This window comes from Bos javanicus, chromosome 28 (assembly GCF_032452875.1).
Source record: "Bos javanicus breed banteng chromosome 28, ARS-OSU_banteng_1.0, whole genome shotgun sequence".
Lineage (NCBI taxonomy): Eukaryota > Metazoa > Chordata > Mammalia > Artiodactyla > Bovidae > Bos > Bos javanicus.
In genome coordinates, this window is record NC_083895.1 from 43,350,697 (window position 1) to 43,378,270 (window position 27,574).

Here is a 27,574-nt window from a genome sequence, read left to right on the forward strand (position 1 = left end):
GGCCTGCACTGACAGCCGTAGTGTCCTAACCAAAGGACGTGTGACCCCAGGTGTGGGATCTGGGGACTGTGGGTCTCACCTTGTCTACACAGGTCAGGGTCACGGGCAGGGGGAGACCCCGCATCTTGCTCTTTGCCCACAGTGTGTCTTGTCTCTTCTGAGATTGCCAACCTCTGAACTGAGGGTGTTGCCTGGATGAACCTGTGGTCTGTTTTCTCCTCTTGATCTCATCACTCCTCTAATAGTGAAGACTTCCCACTGACATTGCATAATAGAATGTGTTACAACATAGTCTGTATCATGGAGGACAATGTTCAGGGATGCATTGGCCAAGATGATTCCTGTCAAACCACCTACTGTAAAGAGAAAAATAAAGCTTAAAGCTCATGACATGGTGGGAGATTATGTAATATGTCTCCGTGAAGAGTTGCTAATCAGCAAATGAATGCAAATACTTTTATTCCTGTAGGTATGGAAATAATCTTGCTGGCTGATGTAAAGTGTGCTCATGAGTGGGCATCAATCCATATAGTAAACATATGATGGGCCCACAACATAAATTCTAAAAAGCCGATGGACCTGACTCATATCACTCCCATTTATTTGAAAGGTTCTTTTTGTCCTATGTAGTATGTAATGATGGGCTTCCTAGGGGGCACCAATGGGGCTTCCCCTTGGTGCCTGCCAATGCAGGAGACATAAGAGATGGGGGTTCAAGCCCTGGGTCAGGAAGATCTCCTGGAATAGGAAAACGCAACCCACTCCAGTATTCTTGCCTGGAAAATTCCCTGAACAGAGGAGCCTGGTGGGCTGCAGTCCTTAGGGTCACAAAGAGTCGGACAGGACTGAAGCAACTTGGCACGCACGCAGTAGGTAATGATAGATGAGATTATTCCAAACCCTGGGTAAGGCTATCAAGACAGACTTCTGGGTGACCAAAGAATCAAAATAAGTGTTGGTATAGGATTGGGTTTCCTCCTACAGGGTCAAAGAAAATAGTGTTTAGGTTTCTGTTAAAAGTATGGTAATTCTGGCTGCTGAGACTGAGAGTGGTAACAATAGGAATACAGCTCTAATTGGGACAGATCAAATGAGTAATGGTGTCTGGTATTGGGATAAATTTGCTGGTTTTATATTAAAGACTGTAGTATTAAAATTAATAGCACCAAGAATAGAAGAAGCACCTGCTAAATGTAAGGAGAAAATGGTTAGGTCAGCAGAGGCTCCCACATGGCCAGATTTCCAGCTAGAGCAGCTGAGTGTGTGGTCCTACTGGTAAATGCACCAGCTTCAGCACTAATGATACAAGTAGGAGTGAGAACGGCGGGAGAAGTCAAAAGTTTATATTATTTATTCGGGGGAAATGGTATATCAGGTGCCCCAGTTATTAGTGGGACAAGTGAGTTTCTGAACTCTCCAACTGTAATGGGCACAACTCTAAAGAAAATTATTACAAATGCAGGGTTGTTATGACTGTGTTACACATTTGGTCATCTCCAAGTAGTGCTCCAGGTTAGCAGAACTCCACAAGGATTAACAGACATACAGTGGTGCCTAATATTCCAGTTCAAGAACCAAATGGTAAATACAAAGTCTTGATGCGTTTGTGATTTGTTAAAAATAATCAGCAGTTTGTGAACAAAGTGACTGAGCTAGCATGAGACTGTAAATCTAAAAAGGAGATTGAGCCCTCTTTTGCCAGACTCTGTGGTGAATCAACAAATTGACCTGTAAACTCAATTAAGGGGCTTCACTTCTGCCTGTGCTTTTCTTCCCTTTTCCCTTGAAGACGGGAGTAGATTGAAGCCAGTTAGTTGACTAGGGTATTTACCTGTTAACTTCCTGGGGTGGGAGCCCACCAATCGAGTAAGAATTTAGCTTAATTAAAATGTCTCATTGGCATTCAAATGATGTAGGATTGAATCTTGCAATCCTTATTTTCAGGAATTAAGTAAATCTTACTTGCTTAGAGTTTTTGAAAGCTCTTGGTCTAAATTAACCTAAATTTCTAATCCAGCACAGATACAATGGATGTTAAGGTACTAATAGTGTGGATATTATGATTAGTAATGATAGAAAAGTAATTTACTTGGTATATTTGAAATTATTTGTGTTATTTTATTTTTGTATTGTTTATTAAAGGAATATAGTTAGTGAAGTGTAGTATGTTAGGCACAGTAGAAGTATGTGCTGAGTGCTGTTCTGATGGCTGTTAGTGTTGGTAGAAAGATGTTATCGTTTTTGTTATTTCTTAGATAATTATTCATTTGGGTAAAAACTCTGACAGTTGAGGGAGACCTCCTAATGACACTATAATGGTGAGGATAAGTGTTGTGATGGGAGGTGTTTTATTTCCTGTGTGTTACAGTGATTCTGTTGTGGTACATGAGTTGAGCATGAATAGTAAGAACACAGTGTTATAATATAAAATAGCATGTTTGGGATTGTTATGGTTGGGTTACACATTATAATAGCTGTTATTCATCCTTTATGGGCAATTGACGAGCAGGCTATAATTTTTGTAGTTGAGTTTGTCAGAGTCCCCTGCAGCCTCCAATTATGATTCATCATATTGCTATGATTAATAGTGTGTTTAAGGGCTTCCCTGGTAGCTCAGTGGTAAAGAGTCCACCTGAGAACACAGGTTTGATCCCTGATCCGGGAAGATCCCACATGCTGTGGAGCAACTAGGCCCATGCGCCATGACTATCCGGCCTGTGCTCTAGAACCCGGAAGCTGCAACTGCGTAAGCCCTAGAGCTGGTGGTCTGCAGTGAGAGAACCCTGCACACTGCAAGTAGAGAGCAGCCCCCTTTCTCTGCAACTACAGAGAAGCCCACGCAACAATGAAGACCCAGCGCGACCAAAAATGAATACAGAAATAAAATGATTAGAAAGTGGTATGTTTAGGCTGTGGATGGTATGAAACTTGAAAGGGGTGCAATTTTGTCGCGTTAACTGCGTGAGGTCTGCTGTTCATGGAATACCTCGTGTTACTTCAGGCACTCAGAGTGAAATGGGGAGAGTCTCGATTTTGTGACAGCAGCTCTTATTATGATGTATTAAAGATTTTTGTAAGTCATTGTGTTCATTACCCAGAGTCTATTAGATTAATGATACTAGTCATTACAGCTAGTATTGATGTGGTGGATTGTTTTAGAAAATATTTGAGGAATGCCTCTACAGCTTATGAGTTAAATGTTTTTATTCGAATGGGGATAATATTAAGCAGTGTGAGAGTGTTACTACAATTATGGTTCCTGAGATGATGGTCAATAGAATGAGAGTAAAAACAACAGGGCTTGTTAGTTCAGGAAGGATATAAAACAGTATCTTGGGGAGATGGGTCTGACAGCTTCTTTATCGGGCCTTACTGTAACATGTGGTGAAATGTGGTAGCATGGGGAATGAAAACTCTAAGACTAGGTCCAGTTCCCACAGTCCTAGGACTAAGAAGTTTAAACCTCTGTTACTTACTCTATCACAGTAACTCGCTTGTCATACGTATTATGTTTTGGTGGGATGTGTGGTATGATGACAGACAGTGAACCCTCTCATGTACACAGGGCTAATATTAGTGGTAATTTTTTTGTAAGATGTAGAAGTTAATCATATCAAAATTGTGGGAAGGATGCTCAGCTTCATAGAAAAGAGATTATGAGAAGCAGTGGTTCAGTGATGACACTAATAATTCTGGCATGTAGGGGTTGTGAAACGATCCTAAAAATAAGATGTTGTGAGAGATGTTTATTATAATAATACTGACACATTCTCTAGGGAGAACAGGGCCAATGGGCTTGCTAGCTTTTCTCCACTGAAACCAAATATAGGTTTTGATCCTACTTATGTTAAATCAAGTGGGGCTTCTTTGGATTTCTGCTAGAATTTGTTGTTGGTGTGGTTTAGTCACTAAGTCGTGTCTGACTTCTTGTGACCCCATGGACTGTAGCCCGCCAGGCTCCTCTGTCCATGGGATTTCCCAGGCAAGAATACTGGAGTGGGTTGCCATTTCCTTCTCCAGGGGATCTTCCTGACCCAGGGATCAAACCTGGGTCTCCTGCATTGGCAGGCCACCTCTTTACCACTGAATCACCAGGAAAGCCTATTCTACTAGAACAGATGTGATCAAATTCTGGGTAAGGGTCGATCAAAGGTGTTTTTTTGTAATAATTACTGTCAAAAGTGTAACTGATCCATTTATCTGTAGAACTGATAAGAGAATAATTGCTAATGTTACTTCACATGAGATTGTGCTACTGCTAATAATGTTCCAATTCGTGTATTTTGAATCTGAAGCTCATCTAGATCAGAAGATGGAATAAACAGCTAGGCTTGATATAATGAATATAAATATCAATAGTATGCCTTGCTTTATATCAATTAATGGATGAGATATGGGAAGAGGAATTCATATTGTGAGAGCCAGGGTAAAGACTAGCTTTGGTGCAATAATAAATTTATAAATTGATGATGTTGATGGTCACAGTGGTTCTTTTATAAAGGATTTGACTGCATTAGCCATGGATTGTAATAATCCATAGGATCTGAAGATGGATTTGAACATAGCCTAGGATTTTCCATTCAGCTAATGCAAACAATGCTGTTGTGAATAAAATTGAGTAATTAGTGAAAGAACTTGAACTATGAAAACATCCTTAGGAAGATGATTTGAGCCTTTTCTGATAAAGGTTTAAATTTTCTGCAGTTGATGGGCTCACCAAATCATAACAAATCATGTCTACAAAAGGATCTTTAAATTAGTCAAATGTAGATGATATAATCATTAAATTTAAAGATATTTTGCAAAGTAGGTCTTATTTCTCTTTGTTCTTGATAATGAGAGAAATCTATAGTAGATAGAAATCTACCGGGATTTCTCCAGTCTGAACTAAGATCACCTAGGACTTTGGTGCTGAGAAAACAGACTATTAAGAGCATTTATACAAGCGGTAAAGAACCCACCTGCCAGTGTAGGAGACGCAAGAGACATGGGCTCAGTTGCAGGGCTGGGAAGATCCCCTGAAGAAGGAAATGGCAACCCAATACCAGTATTCTTGCCTGGAAAATTCCATGGAGAGAGGAGCTGGCAGGCTACAGTCCATGGGGTCTCAAAGAGTCATACATAACTGAACACACACACACGCCACATAATATCGGGATGATCTGATCCTGCATTAAAATTGTAAACCCTGCAGTCGACAAAACTCTAGATAGGATTGCCCTATTTTGCCTAGATAACTTCTCTCTTGATCCAAGTTTCAGAACAATAGGTAATAAAGCATTTTGATTAGTTGGTCAAAATTTTAATCTTTCAGAGGCTGTTTTATACTCCAAGGTCACTGAAACCAATATTGTTAATCCATTAAAAGCTATGTTATCCCTTAAAATATCAGTTGTTTATTTTTTGAATTCATTAATGGTTTAAACCACATAAGACTAGGATTGTTGTAGCTTGCGGTAGGTCTATTTTTGTTTTTTGAAGGAAATTACATAGTGAGTATTAGCAGTTTCCATTGCCGCCTAGAGTGGAGTAGAGTTCCCTTTTCTTCAGAGAGTTCCTCTTTGGTGTTTATTGTGGGTAGACTTGTGGATAACTGGTTCCAAGGGTTACCTCAGAGAGGTTGATTTGATTAGCATTTCTCTAATCATTAATGATATTGGATGATGTGATATTCTTAAGAATGTGAGAACAGTTTAGCTCTTGAACTTGGCATCTGGAGAGTGGGCCCTATTTTGAATTTGTTTCCCATTACCTACCAAAGGGAATTTTTTGAGGGAAAGCAGCATTTATAGCTTCAAATGCCTTGTGAATACTAACTGCCCAGAAGTGCCAGCTTTAGAGTTATTGTTGCGACAAATGGTGGCAAGGCGGCAGTGCTCTCTCATGCCCCTCTACAGTAACTTGGTCAACCGGAGCCTCAGAGAATATCATGTTTCTAGGTGGTAAATTACAGTGGAAAGAGCCTGGCCAAACACCCAGGGCTTGAATCTCATTAGCTCTCCCCCTTATTTTGCACCCCCAACCCCAAAGGAATCCCAAGCGCTGCAAAAGGGCTGTGTTGAGGGTGCTGGTGTACAGAGTTGAGTTGACCTAAATGATGGAGGCCAGCAGTGGGTACCCCAACACCAGAAGCCAAGGAGATCAGGTGTCTTTTCAAAGCTCTACCTGCCCAGCAGATTCACCATCCTTCGGATCCACTAGGCATGGTGAAGCTGTAAGAGGGACACCCTGGATCTGGGGATTGTGGTCCCAACTGGGAGAGACCAGGCACTGAACTTGTATAAATGAATTCATCAGGTGAGACAGGCTCCTCAGCTCCCTCAGCCCGCCACAGTCCAGCCTGGGACCCAAGCCTGTTTAGGTTCCTCCAAAAATATGCCACTAGCCTAAGTCATGGAGGTCTGATAGGAGTGGAATAGGCATTTCTTCCTTCCTTTCTCTAATTTCTTTCTTTTTGTATATACTTTTTTCGTGTGCACTATAGGTGATGTACAATTTTTGGCGTTTGAATTCTATAGCAATTGCTCCCCTCCTGTATATGCCTGCACTGTTTTGTCTCTTTGGATTCTGTTCCCACCCAGGTTGCTCTAGAGTGTGCAGTGGGGTGCTCTGAGCTGTCCAGTGGGCCCTCATTGATTATTTTATGAAATTTAGCAGTTTTGTGTTAATCCTAATGTCCTAACTTCTCCTTCTCTCATCTTAGAAATCCCTTTTTTGGGAAACCTAGTTTCTTTTCTATGAGTCTTTTTCCTGTGTGTGTGACATACATCAATTTCTTTGTATGAGGCTTTCAATTTAACCTGTAGGTGATAACACATGATGTTTGTGTTTCTCTGACTGCCTGGATTTTGTGTGGTCAGCTCCCTGTTCTGACATAGTGCTGGAGATGACATTTTTCCCTGTATTCTGGCTAAGTCGTATTCCACTGAGTGTATGTTCAGTTCAGTTCAGTTCAGTAGCTCAGTCGTGTCCAACTCTTTGGGACCCCATGGGCTGCATGCCAGGCCTCCCTGTCCATCACCAACTCCCGGAGTTTACTCAAACTCATGTCCATTGAGTCGGTGATGCCATCCAGCCATCTCATTCTCTGTTATCCCCTTCTCCTCCCACCCTCAGCATCAGGGTCTTTTCAGATGAGTCAGCTCTTCACATCAGGTGGCCAAAGTATTGGAGTTTCAGTTTCAACATCAGTCCTTCCAATAAATATTCAGGACTGATCTCCTTTAGGATGGACTTGTTGGATCTTCTTGTAGTCCAAGGGACTCCCAGGAGTCTTCTCCAGCACCACAGGTCAAAAGCACCAATTCTTTGGTGCTCAGCTTTGTTTATAGTCCAACTCTCACATCCATACATGACTACTGGAAAAACCATAGCCTTGACTAGATGGACCTTTTTGGCAAAGTAATGTCTCTGGTTTTTAACATGTTGTCTAGGTTGGTCATAACTTTTCTTCCAAAAGCAAGCGTCTTTTAATTTCATGGCTGCAGTCACCATCTGCAGTGATTTTGGAGCCCAGAAAAATAAAGTCAGTCACTGTTTCCACTGTTTCTCCATCTATTTGCCATGAAGTGATGGAACCCGGATGCCATGATCTTCGTTTTCTGAATGTTGAGCTTTAAGCCAACTTTTTCACTCTTCTCTTTCACTTTCGTCAAGAGGCTCTTTAGTTCTTTGCTTTCTGCCATAAGGGTGGTGTCATCTGCATATATGAAGTTATTGATATTTCTCCCAGCAATCTTGATTCCAGCTTGTGCTTCTTCCAGCCCAGCATTTCTCATGATGTACTCTGCATTTAAGTTAAATAAGCAGGGTGATAATATACAACCTTGATGTACTCCTTTTCCTATTTGGAACCAGTCTGTTGTTCCATGTCCAGTTCTAACTGTTGCTTCCTGACCTGCATATAGGTTTCTCAAGAGGCAGGTCAGGTGGTCTGGTATTCCCATCTCTTTAAGAATTTTCCAGAGTTTGTAGTGATCCACACAGTCAAAGGCTTTGGCGTAGTCAATAAAGCAGAAATAGATGTTTTTCTGGAACTCTCTTGCTTTTTTCATGATCCAGCAGATGTTGGCAATTTGATCTCTGGTTCCTCTGCCTTTTCTAAATCCTGCTTGAACATCTGGAAGTTCATGGTTCATGTACTGTTGAAGCCTGTCTTGGAGAATTTTCAGCATTATTTTATTAGCGTGTGAGATGAGTGCAATTGTGCAGTGGTTTGAGCATTCTTTGGCATTGCCTTTCTTTGGGAGCACATTGTTTTTATCTGTTCATCTGTGGATGGATAATTGGGTTTTTCCCATGCCTTGGCTACATTGTAAACACTGCCCTGAAATAACCCTTGGGGGAGCATGTGTATTTTCTAAGGATTTTTTTCTCTGAATAAATGCCTGCTTAGGAGTGAAGTTGCCGGGTTTTGTGGAGGTTCTATTCTTTTTGGGAAGAACTTCCCTACTGCTCTCCATGGTAGTTTTTAGCAATTTACATTGCACCAAGAGCATAGTAAGATTCTGTTTATTGAACGCCTACTTCGGTGTTTCTTGTGGGTAGGCTTTTGGATAACTGGTGCCAGGGGTATCGCTTAGAAATCACTTTAATTACATTTCTCTGATCAATAACAATACTGAGCATTTTTCAAGTGATTTTTTTTTAATAACACGAGGTGAATTTAGGCCTTGAAATTGGCTTCTAGAGAATCGGCCCTACTTCGAATTCCTTTTCAGTTACCTTTCACAGGGAATTTCGTGAGAGGAAGGGTCATTTACAGCCCCAGAGGCCTCGTGAATATTAAGTGCCCAGATGTCCCCGTGTTATAGTTGTTGTTAGAAGAAATGGCCACTAGGTGGCAGCACTTCTTCATGCCTCACTGCGGTAACTCAGGCAACTAGAGCCTTAGAGCAAGTCCTGTTTCTGGGTGGTATAGCTGAGTGGAAAGAACCTGAGCAAACACCCAAGGGCTTGTATCTCATTAGCTCTTCCTCCTTATTTTTTTAAATTTAAATTTTATTTTTTTACCACCAATCCCAAAGAAATCCTAAGCCCTGCATCAGTGCTATGTACAGGGCACTGTTGTAGGTGTAGGTGTGTTTACTGAAGGAAGGAGAATGGCAGTGGGTACCCCAATACCAAGAGCCCCAACATCAGGTGTTTTTCTCAAAGCTCACCCTGCCCGGCAGGTCTGCCAGCCTGCATCTGGGGATTGAGGTCCCACCTAGTGGGAACCGGGCAATATACTTCCAAAACAGAACTCATCTGCTGGAATATAGTCCTCAGCCATCTCAGCCCCAGCACAGACCAGCGTGGGACCAAGCCTGTTTAGGTTCCAGAAAAGGGCCACCAGCCTAAGTCACCGAGGCCTGTTGGGAATAGAGTGGTCATTACCTCTTTTCTTTCTTTTTTTCATATAATTTTAATTTCTCTAGTGCAGTCCATGGGGTCACGAAGAGTCGGACACGACTGAGCGACTTCACTTTCACTTTTCACTTTCCTGCATTGGAGAAGGAAATGGCAACCCACTGCAGTGTTCTTGCCTGGAGAATCCCAGGGACGGGGAAGCCTGGTGGCTGCTGTCTATGGGGTCGCACAGAGTCGGACACAACTGAAGCAACTTAGCAGCAGCAGCAGCAGTGCAGTATATGCAGTTTTGTGTTTGAGTTCTATAGTGATTGATTCACTCATACATACACCTGTACCATTTTGATTCTTCAGATTCTATTGCCCCGTAGGTTTTTTCCCACTACAGTCTGTGCAGTGGAATTAACTGTGGCATCCAGAGGGTCTTCGTTGATTATCTGTTTTACGGAAGTAGTAGTTTGTGTTAATCCTAACCTCCTAATTTCTCCTTTCCCCAACCCTACATTCTCTTTTTGGTAACTAAGTTTCTGTCCAAGTCTTTGAGTCTAATTTTGTTTGGTACATGGCTCATTTTTATGAGTGTTTTTATTCCACACATAGGTGACAACACACGATGTCTGCTTTCCCAGTCTGACTACCTGGATTTAGTGTGGTTGTCTCCCTGTCCACCGACGGCACTGCGAGTGACATCATTTTCTTCTGGTGTTTGCTGAGTCGTAGTCCACCAAGTATATGCAGCACGTGTTTTTATCTGTTCATCCGTGGATGGATATTTTTATTTTGTCCACGCCTTGGATATTGTAAGCACTGCCCCACCATCCGCTACAGTAGTGTTGTATTTTTAAAGGAATTTTATCTCCAAATATACGCCCACCCAAGAGTGGGATCTGAGGGAAGTGGAATGCGGTGGTGGTTTCTAATTTCCTCTTCAGAAGGACTGTCCCCACGCTTCCCCACAGTGGCTGTTAGCAAATAGCATTGCCACCAGAAAAGAGCGGTAGGTGGTCTTTTCTGCATGCACGCTGGTGTTTGCTGTGCTTGACTTTCAATTGCCTGGTGCCAGGGGATACCTCTCAAAGTTTGCTTTCATTGTTGTTCAGTTGCTTAGTGGTGTCTGACTCTTTGCAATCCCGTGGCCTGCAGCATGCCAGGCTTCCCTGTCCTTCACTATCTCCCAGAGTTTGCTCACACTCATATCTATTGAGTTGATGATGCCATCCAACCATCTCATCCTCTGTTGCTGTCTTCTCCCGCCCTCAAACTTTCCCAGAATCTGTCTTTCCAGTGAGTCGGCTCTTTGCATCAGCTGGCCAAAGTACTGAAGATTCAACTTCATCATCAGTCCTTCCATTGGATATTCAGGGTTGATTTCCTGTAGGATTGACTAGTTTGATCTCCTTGCAGTCCAAGGGACTCTCAAGAGTCTTCTCCAGCACCACATTTTGAAAGCATCAATTCTTCGGTGCTCAGCTTTCCTTATGGTCCAACTCTCACATGTGTACATGACTATTGGAAAAACCAAAGCTTTGACTAGACAATCCTTTGTAGGCAAAGTGATGTCTCTGCTTTTTAATACACTGTCCACATTTGTCATAGATTTTCTTCCAAGGATCAAGTGTCTTTTAATTTCATGGCTGCAGTCACTGTCCACAGTGATTTTGGAGCTCAAGAAAATAAAGTCTCTCACTGTTTCCATTGTTTCCCCATCTATTTGCCATGAAGTGATGGGACCAGATGCCATCATGATCTTAGTTTTTTGAATGTTGAGTTTTAAGCCAGCTTTTTCACTCTCTTCTTTCACCTTTATCAACAGGCTCTTTAGTTCCTCTTTGCTTTCTGCCACTGGACTGGTATCATCTGCATATCTGAGGTTATTGATATTTCTCCTGGCAATCTTGATTCCAGCTTGTGATTCATCTAGCCCAGCATTTGGCATGATGTACTCTGAAAGTGAAAAGTGAAAGTTGCTCAGTCACGTCTGACTCTTTGTGACCCCATGGACTATACAGTCCATGGAACTCTCCAGATCAGAATACTGGAGTGGGTAGCCTTTCCCTTCTCCAGGGGGATCTTCCCAACCCAGGGATCGAACCCAGGTCTCCTACATTGCAGGCAGATTCTTCATCAGCTGAGCTACAAGGGAAGCCCAAGAATATTGGAGAGGGTAGCCTATCCCTTCTCCAGGGAATCTTCCTGACCCAGGAATTGAACCAGGGTCTCCTGCATTGCAGGCGGATTCTTTATCAACTGAGCTATCAGGGAAGCCCCTGATATATGATGTACTCTGCATATAAATGAAATAAGCAGGGTGAAAATATGTAGCCTTGACATACTCCTTTCTCAATTTTGAACCACTCCATTGTTTCATGTCCAGTTCTAACTGTTGCTTCTTGACCTGCATACAGGTTTCTCAGGAGGCAGGTAAGGTGGCCTGGTATTCCCATCTCTTTAAGAATTTCCCACAGTTTGTTGTTATCCACACAGTTAAAGGCTTAGCGTGATCAGTGAAGCAGAAGTAGATGTTTTTCTGCTTTCGTTAGTATTTCCATAATCATTAATGATGCTGAATGATATGATACTTTTAAGAATGTGAGAACAATTTAGCTCTTGAAATTGGCTTCTGGAGAGTCGGCCCCATTTTGAATTTGTTTTTGATTACCTACCAAAAGGAAGTTTTTGAGAGAAAGCATCATTTATAGCTTCGAATTCCTTGTGAATAGTAAGTGCCCAGAAGCACTGGTTCTAAAGTTGTTATTAGGAGGAACGGCCACAAGGCGGCAGCACTTACTCATGATATACTCTGGTAACTCGGCCAAAGAAAAAGAAAGTCAAGTCGCTCAGTCGTGTCTGACTCTTTGCGACTCCATTGACTGTAGCCTACCAGGCTCCTCCTCCATGGGATTTTCCAGGCAAGAATACTGGAGTGGGATGCCATTTCCAAGCAGAGCTTTAAAATGATGTTTCTAGAACGTAAATTAGAGTGGAAATAACTGAACAAACACCCGTAGGTTTTCATCTCATTATCTCTTCCCCCTTATCCTTTACCCTCAACCCTGAAGAAATCCCCTGCCCTTCCAGAGTGCTATGCTGAGGGTGCTGGTGGACATAAGTGAACTGACCTAAAGAAGGAGGCTGGCAGGGGGAAACAACATCAGTAGCCACAGAGACCAGGCGATTTTGCAAAGCCCCATCTGCCCAGCAGGTCCATCATCCTCCGGATACCCTAGGCTTGGCTGAGTGGTGAGAGGACCAGCCTGGATCTGGGGATTGTGGGCCTAACCAGAAAGGACCAGACTCTAAACTTGGGAATAGGAACTCGGCAGCTGGCATATACGCCTCAGCCCCTTCAACCCCGGCAGAGGCCAGCCTGGGGCTCAGAAACCTGTTTAGCTGTCAGAAATGTGCCAGTAGCCTAAAGCATGGAGGTTTGTCATGAACAGAGTAGGCATTTCTTTCTTCCTTTCTCTATTTCTTTCTTTTTTCGAACAATTTTAATTTTTCTAGTGATGTATAGTTGATACACAATTTTGTATTCTCTGAGCTCTATAGCAACTTGATCCACTCGTACCTGTATCTCTACCTTTTGCTTCTTCTGATTCTACTTCCATGTAAGTGATTACAGAGAGTGCAGTAGACTGCCCTGTACTATCCAGCACGTCCTCACTGATTATCTACTCTATGCAATCAAGTGATTTTGTGTTAATCCTAACCTCCTAATTTCTTCTTATCCCAGAATTCCCTCTTTTGTAACTAAGTTTCTTTTCTGTGAGTCTTTTCTGTTGGTAAGGTACCTCAGTTTCTTTGTATGAGGTTTTCCACGTATAGGTGATATGCTTTCTCTGTCTGACTACCCGGGTTTTGTATGGCCAGCTCCCTGTTCGGACATAAGGCTGCAAATGACATCATTTTCTTCTATTTTCTGGCTAAATCATCTTCCATTGAGTGTATATAGCATATCTTTTTATCTTTTCTTCTGTGGATAGATAATAAAGTTTTTCTGATGTCTTGGCTATCGTATCGTCCCCATGAGCCTTGGGGAGTACATGTGTTTTTGAAGGATTTTTTTTTCTCTGAATATATGCCCGCTCAGGGTTGGAGTTGCCAGGACATGTTTTGGTTCTATTTTTTTTTTTAAAAGAACTTCCCTACTGCTCTCCAGAGTGGTTTTCAGCAATTTACATTGCCACCAAGAGCATAGTTAAGATTCTGTTTACTGAACGCCTACTTTGGTGTTTCTTGTGGGTAGACTTTTGGATGACTGGTGCCAGGGGTACCGCTTAGAAATCTCTTTAATTAACATTTTTCTAATGAATAACGATGCTGAGCATTCATTGATCTTTAAGAACGTGAGGTGAATTTAGGCTTTGCAGTTGGCTTCTGGAGAATCGGCCCTATTTTGAATTCCTTTTCCATTACCTACCACAGAGAATCTCATGATAAAATGGGTCTTTTACAGTCCCAGAGGCCTTGTGACTATGAAGTGCAGAGATGCACAGGTTTAAAGGCGTTAGGAAAATGGCCACTAGGCGGCAGCGCCTCTCATGCCCTACTGTGGAAACTCGGTAACGGGAGCCTTAGAGAAATTCCTGTTTCTGGGGGTAAAATTTGAGTGGAGAGAACGGAATAGACACCCAGGGCTCGTATCTCAGCTCTTCCCAATTATTTCTCACCCCAACCCAGAGGGATCCCAAGCGGTACAAAGATGTGCGTTGAGGGTGCTGGTGTTCACAGGTGAGTCGGCCTAAGGACGCAGGCTGGCAGTGGGCACGCCAACACCCGCGGGTGAGGAGACTAGGTGACTGCAAAGCCCTGTCTGCCCAGCGGGCCCACCATCCTTTGGATGCCCGAGGCTTGGGTAAACTGTAAGAGGGCCAACCTGGATCTGGGAATGGCGATCACAGCTAAGGGGACCAGGCTCTAAAACTCTATAGAGGAGTTCATCGGCTGGAATATTACCCTTGGGTACCTCAGTAACCCGATAAACTTCGGGGGCCTCCTCCATAGGGTTATAAACTACCCTTGGGACCAAGCCTGTTTAAGCTCCAGAAACGGGCCGCCAGCCTAAGTCGCCGAGGCCTGATGAGAATAGTCATTTCATTCTTTCTCTTTTTCTTTCTTCATATAATTTTAATTTCTCTAGCGCAGTGGAAGTGATACTCAACTTTGTGTTTTGGTTCTGCAGCAGTTGAATTTCCTCATCCGTACACCCTTACATTTGGTTTGATTTCTGCGGCCTCACAGGTTATCACCCACTGTGTAGCAGTTATCTGCGCTCTTAAGAGGGTTCTTGTCTTACCTGTTCTGTGAAAGAAGCAGTCTTGTGTTAGTCCTAATCTCTGATTTTCTTCTCCCCGCCGCCCACCCCAAATTGCTGTTTCGCTAAGTAAGGTACTATTCTAAGTCTGTGAGGCATTTTGCTGGGCACATCACTTCGTGTGTATGGTTTTTTCCCTTCCCACCTGTAGGTGATGACACATGGTATTTGTCTTTCCCTATCTGAATACCTGGATTTAGTGTGATCATCTCTTTGTCCATCCATGGTGCTGAAAATAACATCATTTCTTCTGGTTTCCGGCTGAGTCATAGTCTGCTGAGAATATGTAGCTTATCTTTTCTTATCTGTTCGTCTATGGAGGGCTCTTTGGGTTTTCCCACGCCTTGGATGTTGTGAACACTTCCCTACTGAGTTTTGTGGTGTACATGTGTTTCCAACAGGTGTTTATTCTCTGAATATACGCACACCCAAGTGTGAGATAGAAGGTTGTTGTGGTGCTTCTATTTCTCTTTTTCAAAGGAACTTCCCTATCGTTCTCCAGGTGGCTGTGAGCAAATTATATTGCCACCAAGAGCATAGTATTGTTCTCTTTTATTCATGCCCTCTTTGGTATTTATTGTGGGTTTACTTCTGGATGACTGCTGCCAGGGGTACCTCTTAGAGGGCACTTTGATTAGCATTTCTCTAATCATTAATGATACTGAGTGATGTGATTTTTTTAATAATGTGAAAACAATACAGTCCTTGAAACTGCTTTCAATGATTTTTGTTCGGTCACTAAGTCTTATCTCACTCTTTGCAACCCCATGAACTGCAGCACACCAGGCTTCCCTGTCCTTCACTATCTCCCAGAGTTTGTTCAAATTTATAGCCATTGAGTTGGGGATGCTATCTAACCATGTCATCCTCTGCTGTCCTCTTCTCCTTTGCCTTCAGTCTTTCCCAGCATCAGGGTCCTTCCCAAGCAATCAGCTCTTTGCATCAGGTGGCCAAAGTATTCGAGCTTCAGCATCTGTCCTTCCAAATAAATTCAGGGTTGATTTCCTTTAGGATTGACTGGTTTGATCTTCTTGTAGTCCAAGGCATTCTGAAGAGTCTTCTCCGGCACCACAATTCAAAAGCATCAGTTCTTCAGTGCTCAGCCTTCTTTGTGGTCCAGCTCTTGCATCTGTACGTGACTACTGGAAAAACCATGGCTTTGACTGTATGGACCTTTGCAGGCAAAGTGATGTCTCTTCTTTTTAATACACTGTCTAGGTTTGTCACAGCTTTCCTTCCAAGGAGCAAGCATGTTTTAATTTCGTGGCTGTAGTAACCACCCACAGTGGTTTCAGAGCTCAAGAAAATACAATCTGTCACAGTTTCCAATTTTCCCCCTTCTATTGCCATGAGTGATGATGGGACCAGATGCCATGATGTTAGTTTTTTGATGTGAAGTTTCAAGCCAGCTTTTTCACTCTCATCACATTCACACTCATCAAGAGGCTCTTTAGTTCCTCTTCTCTTTCTGCCATTAGAGTGGTACCGTCTGCATATCTAAGGTTATTGATATTTCTCCCCCAGTCTTGATTCCAGCTTGTGATCATCCAGCCTGGCATTTTGCATCATGTACCCTGCACATAAGCTAAAGAAGCAGGGTGACAATACATACAGCCTTGATTTGCTGCTTTCCCAATTTTGAACCAGTCATTTGTTCCATGTAAGGTTCTAACTGCTGCTTCTTGCTCTGCATACAGGAGGCAGGTAAGGTGGTCTGGTATTCCCATCTCTTTAAGAATTTTCCAGTTTGTTGTGCTCCACACAGTCAAAGGCTTTAGCACAGTCAATGAAGCAGAAATAGATGCATTTTTGGAATTCCCTTGCTTTCTCTGTGATCCAGTGAATGTTGGCAATTTGATCTCTGGTTCCTCTAACTTGTCCAAATGCAGCTTGTACATTGGGAAGTTCCTGATTCGTACACTGCTTGAAGGATTTTGAGCATATGAGTGCAATTGTGTGGTAGTTGGAACATTCTTTGGCATTGCTCTTCTTTGGGATTAGAATGAAAAAACTGACTTTTTCCAGTCCTGTGGCTACTGCTGAGTTTTCCAAATTTGCTGACATATTGAATGCAGTGCTTTAACAGCATCATCTTTTAGGATTTAAATAGCTTAGCTGGAATTCCATCACTTCTCCTAGCTTTGCTTGTAGTAATGCTTCCTAAGGCCCACCTGACTTTGGACATCAGGATGTCCGGCTCTAGGTGAGTGACCACACTATCATGGTTATCCAGGTCATGAAGACCTTTTTGTATAGTTCTTCTATCTATTCTTGCCGTCTCTTCTTAATCTCGTCTGCTTCTTTTGTGCGTTAGTCGCTCAGTCATGTCCGACTCTTTGCGATCCCACGGACTGTAGCTTGCCAGGCTTCTCTGTCCATGGAATTCTCCAGGCAAGAATTCTGGAGTGGGATGCCATTCCCTTCTCCAGATTAACTTCCCAACCCAGGGATCGAACCCTGGTCTCCCGCATCGCAGGCAGATTCTTTACCATTTGAGCTACAGGGAAGTCCCTGCTTCTCTGCTTCTTTTAGGTCCTTACATTTCTGTCCTTTCTGATCCCCATCCTTGCGTAAAATGTCCCCTGGATCTCTCCAATTTTCTTGAAGAGGTCTCTAGTCTTTCCCATTCTTTGGTTTTCCTCTATTTCTTTGCATTGTTCACTTAAGAAGGCCGCCTTATCTCCCTTTGCTACTCTCTGGAACCTGCATTCACTTGGGTGTATCTTTCCCTTTCTCCCTTGCTTTTCGCTTCTCTTTCCTCAGCTGTAGGCAAAGCCTCCTCAGACAGCTACTTAGCTTTCTTTCATCTCTTTTCCTTTGTGGTGGTTTTGGTCACTGCCTCATGCACAGTGTCACAAACCTCTGTCTGTCTGTAGTTCTTCAGGCACTCTGTCTACCAGATCCAATGCCTTGAGTCTATTTGCCACCTCCACTGTATAATCATGAGGATTTGATTTAGGTCAGCCTGAATGGCCTGGTGGTTTCCCCTACTTCCTTCAGTTTGAGCCTGAATTTTGCAATAAGAGCTGATGATCTGAGCCACAGGCAGCTTGAGACTCTATAGATCTTGTTTTTACTGACTGTATAGATCTTCTCCATCTTTGGATTACTGTATAAATCTTTTCCATCTTTGGCTGCAAAGAATATAATCAATCTGATTTTGATATTGACCATCTAGTGATGCCCATGTGTAGAGTCATCTCTTGTGTTGTTGAAAGAGGGTGTTTGCTATGACCAGTGTGTTCTCTTGGCAAAACTCTGTTAGCCTTTGCCCTGCTTCATTTTGTACTCCCAGGCCAAGCTTGCCTGTTACTCCAGGTATCTCTTGACTTCCTACTTTTGCATTCTGATCCCCTATGATGAAAAGGACATCTTTTTTTGTGTGTTAGTTCTAGAAGATCTTGTAGGTCTTCATAGACCTGTTCAACTTCATCTTCTTCAGCATCAGTGGTTGGGGCATAGACTTGGATTACCATGATGTTGAATGGTTTGCATTGGAAATGAACTGAGATCATTCTGTTGTTTTTGAAATTGCACTCAAGTACTGCATTTCAGACTCTTGTTGACTATGAGGGCTACTCCATTTCTTCTAAGGGATTCTTGCCTACAGCAGTAGATATAATGGTCATTTGAATTAAATTTGCCCATTCCCATCCACTGCAATTCACTGATTCCTAAGATGTTGATGTTCACTCTTGCCATCTGCTTGACCTCATCCAATTTACTTTGATTCATAGATGTAACATTCCAGGTTCCTATGCAATATTGTTCTTTTCAGCATCAGACTTTACTTTCACCACCAGACACATCCACAACTGAGCATCACTTTCACTTTGGCCCAGCCACTTCATTCTTTCTGGAGCTGTTAGTAATTGCCCTCACTCTTCCCCAGCACCATACTGAACGCCTTCCAACCTGTGTGGCTCACCTTCCATTGCCATATCTTCTTGCCTTTTCATCCTGGTCATGGGGTTCCCACGGCAAGAATACTGGAGTGGTTTGCCATCCCCTCCTCCAGTGGACCACATTGTCAGAACCCTCCACTATGATCCATCCATCTTGGGTGGCCCTGTATAGCATGGCTCATAGCTTCATTGAGTTATGCAAGCCCCTCAGCCATGACAAGGCTGTGATCCATGAGGGGCTTTCAGTAGAGTCAGCCATATTTGAATTTGTTTTTGATTACCTACCAAAGGGACTATTTTGAGGGGAAGCATCATTTACAGCTTTGAATGCCTTGGTGGTGCTGGTTTAATTGCTAAGTCATGTCCGACTCTTGTGACCCTATGGACTGTAGCCTGCTGGACTTCTTTATCCATGGGATTTTTCCAGGCAAGAACACTGGAGTGGGTTGCCATTTCCTTCTCCAGGGGATCTTCCAGAACTAGGGATCGAACCTGGGTCTCCTATGCTGCAGGCAGATTGTTTACCAACTCAGCCACCTGGGAAGCCCTCGAATGCCTTGTGAATATTAAATGCCCTGGAACGCAGGTTTTAAGATTGTTACAAGAAGCAGTGACAGGCGGCAGTACGTTTTCATGCCTCAGTACGCTGAGCTGGGCAACCAGAGCCTAGGAGAATATCACGTTTCTATGTGGTAAATCAGAGTGGAAATAACCTAAGCAAACACTCATGTGTTTGCATCTCATTATCCCTTCCCTCTTACCATTCACCCACAGCAGAAGAGAAATTTGAGGCCCCTCAGTACTGCTCTGCTTTGGGTTCTAGGGTATGTAGCTGAGTTAACAGACAAACGGAGGCTGGCAGTGGGAACCCCAACACCAGGAGCCAAGGACAGCAGGCGATTTTGCAAAGGTCTACCTGCTCAGCAGGTCTACCATACTTTGGGTGCCCTAGGCTTGCCTGAATTGTAAGATTACTGCCTAGATGTGGGGATTGCGGGTCCAACTAGAAGGTACTGGGCTCTCAACTTGCACAGAGGAGCTCAGCGGCTGACCCCTGGGCCTCAGCTCCCTCAGCCACAGCACAGGTCAGCCTGGGGACCCAACTCTGTTTAGGTTCCAGAAATGTGCAACTAACCTAAGTCACTGAGGTCGACTAGAAGTACAGGAAACATTTCTTTTTTCCTTCCTCTCTGTCTTGTTTTTCGTATAATTGTATGTTTCTAGCGTCCTAGAGTTGATATGCAGTTTTGTGTTTGAGTTCTATAGCATTCAGTCACTCACCCATAAACCTGTGCAGCCTTGTTTCTTGGAGTCTACTCCCACACAGGCGATTTAGTTGCTGAGCGTACTGTTGAGTTCCCCATTGATTATTCTATGAAATTAGCAGCTTTGTGCTAATCCTTACCTCCTAATTTCTTCTTCTCCCCTCCCAGAATACTCCTTCTTGTAACTAAGCTTCTTTTCTGTGAGTCTTTTTCTGGTGAGGTACATTTGTTCCTTGTATGAGGTTTTTGATTCTACCATCATATAAGATGCTATTTGCCTTTCTCTGTCTTAACTACCTGGATTTTGTGTGGTCCTTTCCCTGTTTGGACATACGGCTGGAAATAAGACCATTTTCTTCTCTTTTCTGGCTAAGTCATATTCCGTTGAGTATATGTAGCACGCCTGTTTTATTGTTCATCTCTGGATGGACAATGTGTTCTTTTTTTTGCAATGCCTTGGCTACTGTAAACTCCGTGCCAGCAAGCCTTGGGGAGCATGTGTGTTGAATGATTTTTTTTCTCTGAATGTATGCCGCTCAAAGGTGGAGTTGCCAGATCTTGTGGTGGTTTTCTCTTGCTCTCCATAGCGATTGTTAGCAATCTATATTACCACCAAGATTGTAGTACGGTTCTGCTTATTGAACAAACTCTTTGGTGTTTATTGTGGGTACACTTTTGCATGACTAGTGCCAGGGCTACTTCTTAGAGGTCAGTTTGATTAGTATTTCTTTAATCAGTAACGATGCTGAACATCTTTCATGTCTTTTTTTTTAAAGAATGAGAGGACAATGTAGTCCTTGAAATAGTCTTCCGGAGTGCTGGCTGTATTTTTATTTTGTTTGCGATTACCTAGCACAAAAATATCTTAAGGGGAAGGGTCATGAACAGTCCCAGAGGCCGTGTGAATATTAAGTGCCCAGATGCACAGGTTTAAAGTTGTTGTTAGGAGAAATGGCCACAAGGCGGCAGCACTTCCTCATACGTTCCTGTGGTAACGGGCAACTGGAACCTTAAGGTCCCGTGTCTGAGTGTAAAATCTGATTGGAAAAAGCTAGAACAAACACCCCAGGGCTTGTAACTTGTTAGACTCTCCCGCATATTTTTCACCCCCAACCCCAAAGGAACCCCAAGCCCTGCAAGAGTGCTATGTTCAGGGTGCTGGTGCACAGAGGTGAGACTCCCTAAGGAGGGAGGCTGGCCGTGGGCGTCCCAGCACCAATAGCTGGATTGAGTGTGGTCATTGCCCTGTTCTCATGCTGCTTCAAATGACATCATCTTCTGCTTTCTGGCTAAATCATATTCCATTGAGTATACATATTAATAGTACATCGTTTCATCTATTCATATCTAAATGGATATTTGAGTTTTCCCCATGTATTGGCTATTGTAAACAGTGTCCCAACGACCATTGAGGAGCATGTGTGTTTTTGAAGAATTTTTTTTCCTGAATATATGTCCACTCAGGAGAGGAACTGCTTAATCTTGTAATGCTTCTGTTTTTCTTTTGAAAGGAGCTTCTCTAACGCCCATAATAGTGCTTGTTTTTCATTGTGTTGCTATCAAGAGTGTTGGGGGGTACTCTTTAGAGAATACCGTAATTCTAATTTATTTTGAGTAGAAATTTGGATGACTGGTCCTAGGGGTGCCTCTAAGAGATCAGTTGATTTAATCTAATTAAATCTCTAATCAATAATGATGCTGATCACTTTTGCCTGTAATGTTTTTAAGAATGGGAGAAAATTTAACTCTTGAAATTCACTTCTGGTGAGATGGGCCCTATTTTGAACTAGTTTAGGATAACCTACGGGAGGGAATTTGAGTGAAAGCAACATTTACAACCTCTAATGCCTTGTGAATATTACTGCTCAGAACCAACGGTTTAAGTTGTTGTGAGAGCAGAAAAGGAGAGAGTGATTCTTCTGTGCCATTATGATAACTCAGAAGCCAGAACTGTAGAAGTCAGGTTTCTGTGTGACAACTTAGTGGGGAGAGTTTGAACAAACACCACGATTTGGGGTCTCAATACATTGTCCCCCTTAGCCTGGAGCCTTTAGCCCACAGCAATATCCAGCCCTGGCAAAGGGCTCTGGTGAGCGTGCTGGTATAGGTCGGCAAGTTGACCCAGGAAACAGGCTGGTCCAACACCAGGAGCCAAGGGGATCAGGTGAGTTTGCAAAGCAAAATGAGAGACACCAGGGGAACATGTCATGCAAAGATGGGCTCAGTAAAGGACAGAAATGGTGTGGACCTAACAGAAGAAGATATTAAGAAGAGGTGGCAAGAATACACAGGAGAACTGTACAAAAAAGACCTTCATGACCCAGATAATCACGATGGTGTGATCACTCACCTAGAGCCAGACATCCTGGAATGTGAAGTCAAGTGGGCCTTAGAAAGCATCACTATGAACAAAGCTAGTGGAGGTGATGGAATTCCAGTTGAGCTATTTCAAATCCGGAAAGATGATGCTGTGAAAGTGCTGCACTCAATATGTTAGCAAATTTGGAAAATTCAGCAGTGGCCACAGGACTGGAAAAGCTCAGTTTTCATTCCAATCCAGAAGAAAGGCAATGCCAAAAAATGCTCAAACTACCGCAGAATTGCATTCATCTCACATGCTAGTAAAGTAATGCTCAAAATTCTCCAAGCCAGGCTTCAGCAATACGTGAACCATGAACTTCCAGATGTTCAAGCTGGTTTTAGAAAAGGCAGAGGAACCAGAGATCAAATTGCCAACATCTGCTGGATCATGGAAAAAGCAAGAGACTTCCAGAAAAACATTTATTTCTGCTTTATTGACTATGCCAAAGCCTTTGACTGTGTGGATCACAATAAACTGTGGAAAATTCTTAAAGAGATGGGAATACCAGACCACCTGACCTGCCTCTTGAGAAACCTGTATGCAGGTCAAGAAGCAACAGTTAGAACTAGACATGGAACAACAGACTGGTTCCAAATAGGAAAAGGAGTATGTCAAGGCTGTATATTGTCACTCTGCTTATTTAACTTATATGCATAGTACATCATGAGAAACGATGGGCTGGATGAAGCACAAGCTGGAATCAAGATTGCTGGGAGAAATATCAATAACTTCATATATGCAGTTGATACCACCCTTATGGCAGAAAGTGAAGAAGACCTAAAGATCCTCTTGATGAAAGTGAAAGAGGAGAGAGAAAAAGTTGGCTTAAAGCTCAACATTCAGAAAACGAAGATCATGGCATCCGGTCCCATCACTTCATGGCAAATAGATGGGGAAACAGTGGAAACAGTGGCTGACTTCATTTTGGGGGGTTCCAAAATCACTTCAGATGGTGATTGAAGCCATGAAATTAAAAGACACTCCTTGGAAGGAAAGTTATGACCAACCTAGACAGCATATTAAAAAAGCAGAGACATTACTTTGTCAACAAAGGTCCATCTAGTCAAGGCTATGGTTTTTCCAGTAGTCATGTATGGATGTGAGAATTGGACTAGAAAGAAAGCTGAGCGCTGAAGAATTGATGCTTTTGAACTGGGGTGTTGGAGAAGACTCTTGAGAGTCCCTGGGACTGCAAGGAGATCCAACCAGTCCATCCTAAAGGAAATCAGTCCTAGGTGTTCATTGGAAGGACTGATGTTGAAGCTGAAACTCCAATACTTTGGCCACCTGATGTGAAGAGCTGACTCATTTGAAAAGACCCTGATGTTGGGAAAGATTGAGGGCAGGAAGAGAAGGGGACGACATAGGATGAGATGGTTAGGTGGTTATCACCCACTCAATGGACATGAGTTTGGGTAAACTCCGGGAGTTGGTGATGGACTGGGAGGCCTGGCGTGCTGCGGTTCATGGGGTCGCAGAGAGTGGGACACGACTGAGTGACTGAACTGAACTGAAGAGCCCAGTAGGTCCATCATCCTTTGGTTGCTGTAGAACCAGCCACACTGCAAAAGGGCAGGCCTGCATCCGTGGATTGTGGTCACACTAGTGGGGACTTGCCTCTATATTTGCAAAAAGGAGCTCATCACCTGAAATATTCTCCTCACCACTCTGGGCCCCACTGCAGTCCAGCCTTGAAACCAGGTCTCCCGAGGCTCCAGAAATGTGCCAGAATTCAGAATTCTCAGTCGATGAGACCCGACGGCAGTAGACCTGCAGCTTTTTCTTCCTTTTATTGTTACTCTACATTTATTTTCTAGCTCAGTGGAGCTGGGGCACACTTTTGTGTTTGTTTCAGTTGCGTAACGACTTGACTCACACCTACGTAGACCTGTCCCGTCTCCTGCTCCTGGTGATGCTCCCTCATCTCTTCTTACACTGTGTGCGGCAGAGTCCCCGGCCTTCGCAGCAGGACCTCTGGATTTCCTACTTGAGGAAAGTAGTGGTTTTGTGCTCATCCTGACCTCCTGATATCTCCCTCCTGAGCCTGAAATGTCTTTTTAGGACACCAAGATACTTTTCTCTGTCGATGCTGTTTGAGATACATATGTTCCTTTGTGGGAGTGATTAGATGCCATCGAGAGATGCAAACACATATTTGTGTTTTTCTGTGTGGCCACCTGGCTTATCGCAGTCATCTCCTGTTCCGCACATGGTGCTGCCAATGGCCTTGTTTTCTGAACATTCCTGCCTGGGTCACGTTCCATTGTGCGTCTGTAGCATATTTTTCTCACTAACCATCTGTGTATGGATATTTGGGTTTGCCCTGTGCCTCAGCTATTGTGAACCCTGCCCCAACAACCTCTGGGGACGTGTGTGTCTTGGAGGATATTTTTTTAAGGACCATACACCTTGCTAGGAGTGGAGTTGCCTGATCTTATAAGGGTGTTGTTTTTGTCTGTGTAGGGACCTTCTCTAAGGTTCTCCACAGTGGTTGTGAGTGTTACGCGTTGTCAGCAAGTGCAGTTGGCCACTCTTTGTTGAACACCCTCTTTCGTGTTGACTGTGGGTGTACCTGTGGCTGATAGCTGCCAGGGGTAGCACTCAGAGGTCAGAGGAGGGTTTCTCGAATCATTACTGATGCTGAGTAAGTTTCATGTGATTTGTTTTTTATTTTTTAATGAGACATTAGCAGTCCATGGGGTCGCGAAGAGTTGGACACGACTGAGTGACTTCACTTTCAATTTTCACTTTCCTGCATTGAAAAAGGAAATGGCAACCCACTCCAGTGTTCTTGCCTGGAGAATCCCAGGGACAGGGGAGCCTGGTGAGCTGCCGTCTATGGGGTCACACAGAGTCGGACACGACTGAAGTGACTTAGCAGCAGCAGCACTTGAACGTGGCTTCTGGAGAGTTGCTCAGAGTTTGCATTTGTCTGGGATAGCCTACCATGGGGAATTTCTTGAGGGCAATCTTCATACACAAGCCCCAGGGGTCTTATGACTGTGAAATGCTCAGAAGCACTAATTTTCAAGTTGTTGCCAGAGGAGGCCACAGGCAGCAGCGCCTCTTCATGCCCGTTTTCGTAAGGTGGGCGGGCAGAGACTTAAAGATAAAGCCATTTTCTAGGTGGGCTTCCCTGGTGGCTCAGCTGGCGAAGAATCCACCTGCCATGTGGGAGACCTGGGTTTGATCCCTGGGTTGGGAAGAGATCCCCTGGAGAAAGGAAAGGATACCCACTCCAGTATTCTGGCCTGGAGAATTCCATGGCCTGTAGAGTCCATGGGGGGCCAAGAGTTGGACACAACTGAGCAATTTTCAGTTCACTAGGTGGTCAAACAGAGTGGAAAGAGGTGGAAAAAACCCCTATGGGTTTGCAGCTCATGATCTCCTCCCTCTCAGCCTTTAGCCAGCAGTGTAGAGAACTCTGAGGCCCTTCAAAAGTGCTCTGCTTTGGGTGCTGAGCATTGTAGGGGAGTTGAGCCATCAAAGGAGGCTGGCCTTGCAGCCCCAACACCAGGAAAGCAGGAGACCAGGTGATTGGCAAGCCCCCTCTCCCTGCCCAGCAGGGCCGCCATCCTTTGGGTGCCCTAGGCGTGGCTGAGTGGGAAGACAACCAGCCTGGACCTGGGCCCTGTGGTCCCAGAAGAAGGGACTGGGGCCTAAGCTAGCGACTAGGAGCTCAGCAGCTGGCACGTGCGCTTCAGCCCCAGAGCCCCAGCGCAGGCCGGCCTGGGGACCCAAGCCTATGTAGACGCTGGAGACGTGCAGCCAGCTGAAGCCACGAAGGTCTGCTGGGGACACAGGCGGCATTTCTCTCATCCTTGTTCTATTTTTAGTTTACTTTTGATCCTTTTCAGTTTACTAGGCCCTTACAGTCCATACGGAAATTTTGGTTTCAAGAATAACTGATTTATTCTACATGCATCTGTACTTGTACTGTGTATATGAACCCAGTATGAACATAACAGAATTTCAGGCACACACGACTGCATAAGTGACGTAAGGGAGATTCACACAACTGAATATCTGATACCAGGAAAGGAAAGAAACCGATGGAATTTTAGCACGACGGGTGGACAGTGAGGATCACATAAAGTTTAAGTAGTGCCACAGAGAAAGACAGACACCAACTCTTACAAACAGCAGGTGAAAAAAGAGAATCACATACATGAACTAATGGGCCGAGACAAAGAGGGGCAGGCAGTTAGATAGGAAGCTTAGAAACCCAAAGAAAAAGCGGAGGACGGGGAACGAGAAATAAGAAGGTAGGGATGAAGACAAAACCACTACTTGCATCAAACTGATAATCAGTCAGGATCTATTGGATTGAACAGAAAGCTCTGCTGGGTACTCCATCCCATCAGACAGATGTGAGCAGCCGTAGCCGCACACACACGAGAAACAAAACCCCGTAAAGGTGGAGGAATAAATGAGTCAAGTGACTCAGGAAGTGAAACAAACACAAGTGATGCAAGAAACATACCTCCCTGAGATAAGTTAGTTGATATTAAGGGAGAAAAAAAAAAAAAAGAAACCGAAAACGGAAAAAGAATGGCACACTCCACTGCTGTCAGGCCTTGGTACCCTAAGTTGGTGGCACAGCCCCGGAGACTGAACAGACATGGGTCCCATGCCTGGATTCTGGTGGGGCTCAGGGAGGTGGAGAGCATGTCCAAACTCAAGAGGTGATGTACATTTAGTGCCCACAGCGTCTCTGTTTGAGACCACAAGCACAGACCCAGGAAAGCCCTCGGACTGCTTAGGCAAGCCTAATGCATCCAAAAACTGGTAGAGCTGCTGCACAGGTAGAGCTGTGCAAAATCACCTGTTCACTCCAAATCCTGGTGGGTGTGTTCCTGATTTCAGGCTCTTAGAATTTGGCTCAGATGGTAAAGCGTCTGCCTACAATGTGGGAGACCTGGATTCGATCCCTGGGTCAGGAAGATCTCCTGGAGAAGGCAATGGCAACCCACTCCAGTACTCTCGCCTGGAAAATCCCATGGACAGAGGAGCCTGGTAGGCTACAGTCCATGGGGTCACAAAGAGTTGGACACGACTGAGCGACTTCACCTAGGAGCAAGGGCACCCGTGCCTGAGCACTTTTGCAGGGATGGGTACTCTTCTGGGGGCTGGGGGCGTAAAGGAAGAAAGCTGAGGTCAAAACATACAAGCCCTCGGTGGGGATGCTTCAGACTCCTTGAACTTACCACCCAAAAAGAGGACTTTGTCTAAGGTTCTGTTAGCCTCAATTAGCAGAGTGGAGGATCAGGAAGTGCTTCCCCCTTGAGGACATCTCTGGTAACAGCAACCTCCACATTTAAGGATTTGGGACACTGAGGTTGCTGGGCTGCGGGGCTGTAAATACCCTTGCCCTCAA